The sequence below is a fragment of the Brassica oleracea genome, chromosome C2 (assembly GCF_000695525.1).
Source record: "Brassica oleracea var. oleracea cultivar TO1000 chromosome C2, BOL, whole genome shotgun sequence".
Classification (NCBI taxonomy): Eukaryota; Viridiplantae; Streptophyta; class Magnoliopsida; order Brassicales; family Brassicaceae; genus Brassica; species Brassica oleracea.
In genome coordinates, this window is record NC_027749.1 from 44,195,950 (window position 1) to 44,200,333 (window position 4,384).

A 4,384-nucleotide genomic window follows, 5' to 3' on the forward strand; every position below is an offset into this window, starting at 1 on the left:
TTAATGTTTCCAATTTCTAATACAACCAGTGTTGCTTCTTTTGATCTTTTACATATAGATGTTTGGGGTCCATTCTCTGTTCCAACATCTGAAGGTTTTAGATATTTTTTTAACTATCGTTGATGATCATAGTCGTGCCACTTGGGTTTATCTAATGAAATTGAAATCTGATGTCTTGTTTGTGTTTCCGAATTTCTTGACAATGATTGAAAATAAATTCAATACTCGTGTCAAATTTGTTAGATCTGACAATGCTCATGAGCTCTCTTTCACAATCTTTTCAAACAAAAGGGTATTTTTTTCTTTTTATTCTTTCCCTGAAACACCTGAATAAAATTCCGTTGTTGAGCGAAAGCATCAACACATCTTAAACGTTGCTCGAGATTTAATGTTCCAATCTCACATTCCTCTTTCTTACTGGGGAGATTGCATTCTCACTGCAGTCTTTCTTATCAATCGTCTTCCTTATCCAAATCTTGATCATAAGTCTCCTTTTCAAATTCTTACTTCCAAACTTCCTGCTTATGATCAACTTAAGACTTTCGGCTGTCTTTGCTATAAAAGTACTTCTCCTAAATCTCGTACCAAATTCGATCCTCGTGCTAAAGCTTGTGTCTTCATCGGTTATCCAGTAGGCTTCAAAGGCTACAAAGTTTTAGATCTCGAAACTGACAACATCTCCATTTCAAGACATGTTCTACTTCATGAAAATATATTTCCTTTTGCTGATTCTTGTCTTTCCAATCCAGCAAAAGCTTTCTTTTCATGTCCTGATAAACCTAATGCTGATGTACCTTATGTACCAACATCATCTGATGATTCCTCAAATTCATGATCTAATGTTAGTTTGCCTTTAGCAGCAACATCAACCCGCACCCGTAGAACTCCAATCTACTTACAGGACTATCATTGTAACTTCACTTCTCTTTATCCTCTATCTCGCTATCACACTTATAACAAATTCAAATTCATAAACGCGATTCTTATTTGTTCTGAACCATTAAACTTTTCGGAAGCAGAGAAATCCAAGAAGTGGTGTAGTGCTGTGGATGTTGAGTTTGGTTCTTTAGAGGCACTGGACACTTGGGAAGTTTGCAGTTTATCTGAAGGTAAAAGTACTGTGGGTTGTAAGTGGATCTTCAAACTCAAGCTTCACGATGATGGTACTGTTGAACGACACAAAGGTCGTCTTGTAGCCAAAGGATACACGCAAAAAGAGGGCATTGATTATGTTGAAACCTTTTCTCCAGTGGCGAAAATGGTTACTGTCAAGATGATCTTAGCTCTTGTTGCGAAGAAGAAATGGATTCTTCATGAACTTGACATCTCCAATGCTTTCTTGAATGGTGATCTCAACGAAGAGATATACATGGATTTGCCTCCTGGCTATGTTGAAAGGAAAGGACACAGTCCACCTCCAAATTCCGTGCTCCGCTTAAAGAAATCGATATATGGTCTTAAGCAAGCATCTCGACAATGGTTTGAGAAATTTTCTTCTGCTATTCTTTCCTTGGGCTTTACAAAGATCAATGGTGACCACACACTGTTTCTTTCAACATCTTCTCGAGGTATCATCATTCTCCTTGTTTACGTTGATGATATTCTCATCGCCAGTGATACTGAAGCTGCAGTCACGTGGTTTGTTTCTAAACTACGAAGTTATTTTAAACTTTGTGATTTGGGTGCTCTCAAATACTTTCTTGGCCTGGAAATAGCACGCTCTGCTTCTGGTATATCTGTTTGTCAACACAAGTATGTTCTTGAGCTCCTCACTGATGCATGCTTACTTGGTTGTCGACCATCGTCTATTCCTATGGATCCGAGTATTAAACTTGCTGCTAAAGATGGTGAACTCTTACCCAGTGCAGAACCTTATCGCATATTGATTGGCAAACTGATGTATTTGACTACAACTCTCTCGGATATCTCTTTTGCCGTCAACAAATTGTGTCAATTCTCTTCTGCACCTCGCAAACCTCATCTTCATGCTGCTCACAAGGTTCTTAACTATCTCAAAGGCACGATTGGTCAAGGCTTGTTCTTTCCTGTCGATGATGATTATCAGCTTAACGCCTTTTGTGATGCTGACTGGTCTAACTGCCCTGATACTCGTCGCAGTATCACCGGATCATGCATCTTCATTCGTCAATCTCTCATTGCCCGGAAATCTAAGAAACAAGATGTTTCTCATTCATCAGCAGAAACTGAATACAGAGCAATGTCTGCAACATCTAAGGATATTCTTTGGCTCTCTCGCATGCTTGCTGAGTTGCGCTGTCCTTCTCCTTCTACTCATGTGATGTATTGTGACAGTACTGCTGCTTTGTACATTGCCAAGAATCCGGTCTTTCACGAACGCATTAAACATATAGAACGTGAGTGTTACGCTATTCGTGAACGGATCATTGCCGGTCAACTGAAGACACTTCATGTTCGATCTGAGAATCAGTTGGTTGATGCTCTAACTTAGCCTCTCTACCCGATGGTGTTCAACAAGCTTATGTCCAAGATGGGTCTTCACAATGTTATGACGCCATCTTGAGGGGGTCTAATAGAGTGTGTATACACTTAGTATTTGTTAATCTTGTAAAGTTAGCTCAGTCTAAATCACTCTTGTATATATAGTCATACTTGTACATCATTTACATTAATGAAAATATTTCCCCTTTCTTCTATTAGACGGCAAATGTTTTTTCTTTGAACAACCGGCAAATGTTTTTTACTCTCTTCTCACTGTTTACTTAGTGAATGCTTGCTCAATGCTTTGACATGTCATCTACGAAACACGACTGACCTGTGATTAAGACATGTGTCTTTTGATCGTGGTTATGTGTCGTTGGATTTGTGACCAGTGTCTTTCTTTTTTTGGCTATAAACTCTTTTTGTGAAGTTGAGTTTAGTTTCAATCCAAATTTTTTGAATACTTTGGGTTTGGGTTTCAAACTTTCAATTCAAAGTAGCACCAGATTCTCACATGCAAGTGCGATGTTTCCGCTCTTACTCTTATTCTACATCTTCCAATAAAAAAATGCAAACCAATTACATTTACATAAAAGTCTCCTTAATGATTTTTTGTATGGACAACTAAAACAAAAACGATATACTATTAGTTTATATTACTTTCAATTTCAAATGAGAATACATAAAATATTTTCAAATAATTTTAAAAATCTAAACATATTTTAAATTGTTTAAATTTTTGCTACTAGCCAAGTAAAACAATCACTCACATTTATAGATACTTGAACTTACGTGTGGTGTTGAGACCAATACCGGTCCGAGGGGAAGCATAGAAGCTCAGGCTTCCGGCCTTGTTTAAGTTAGGTATTTAACATGCTATTAATTCCCAAAATTTTCAAGTAGCCTAGCGGTTCGTGGAGGTTTTTTCTGTGATAACCAGGTTAAGTGTTCGATTCCTCCACCGGTACCGGTTGAGACCATAAGTTCGAAACAAAATTTAAGATATAAGAACTTATATCGTACGTATAACAAGGTCAAAATTTCACGGTTAACAAATACTCCCTTTGTTTCATAATAAGTGTCATTTTAGCTTTTTTTTTGTTACACAAAAAGTGTCACTTTATAATTCCAATGCAAATTATATTTAATTTCAGCTAAAATTTAATTGTAAACTGCATTGATTTTATAAATAATTATAGTTATCTCAAATACTATTGGTCAGAAAGATGTAATTAATAACAACTTACATATATATTTCTGTTACTTTCTTAGTCTATGTGAAAAGTGTCAAAGCGACAATTATTCAGAAACGGATGCAGTAACAAATACAAACAGATCACTAGCTTAAAGGATTTTGTAGACTCTTCAAGGATTTCCTGCTTAGGAATGGCTGCTGACGATTCCAACCTTGCAGCATATATGATAATTTCTCGAGGATCTTATTGATTGATGCAAGCATTACTTTATGTTTTTTTTTCTTGAACATAGCATTACTTTACGTTAGGAACATATTTTCTAGAAGAACAGGTACACACGATGTTGATTTTGCTACTGTTGTTATCCCAATGTTGGAATACTGGAAATAACAAATGTCATGTAAAAGTCAAAATAGACCATGTTATGTGAAACAAAAAAAATGGCAGAAGTTACTCCTAAATGGGTTAGTTTCTTTGTCCATTAATTCTAACTAGACTCTGATCCGCGCGCCATCACGGATTTAAATTTTTAGTTTTTGGTTATTTATTTAACTAAATAATGTATTTGTAATATTTGATGTATTATATTCACCAAGTAAATAATTTTTTTGGCATTTTAAACCATCTATTTACGATGAATATTCGATATCATATAAAAAATTGAACAAATAGACGTAATTAGAGAATTGTAGACGATATATAAAAACAATGGTTATTAATGTAAAATA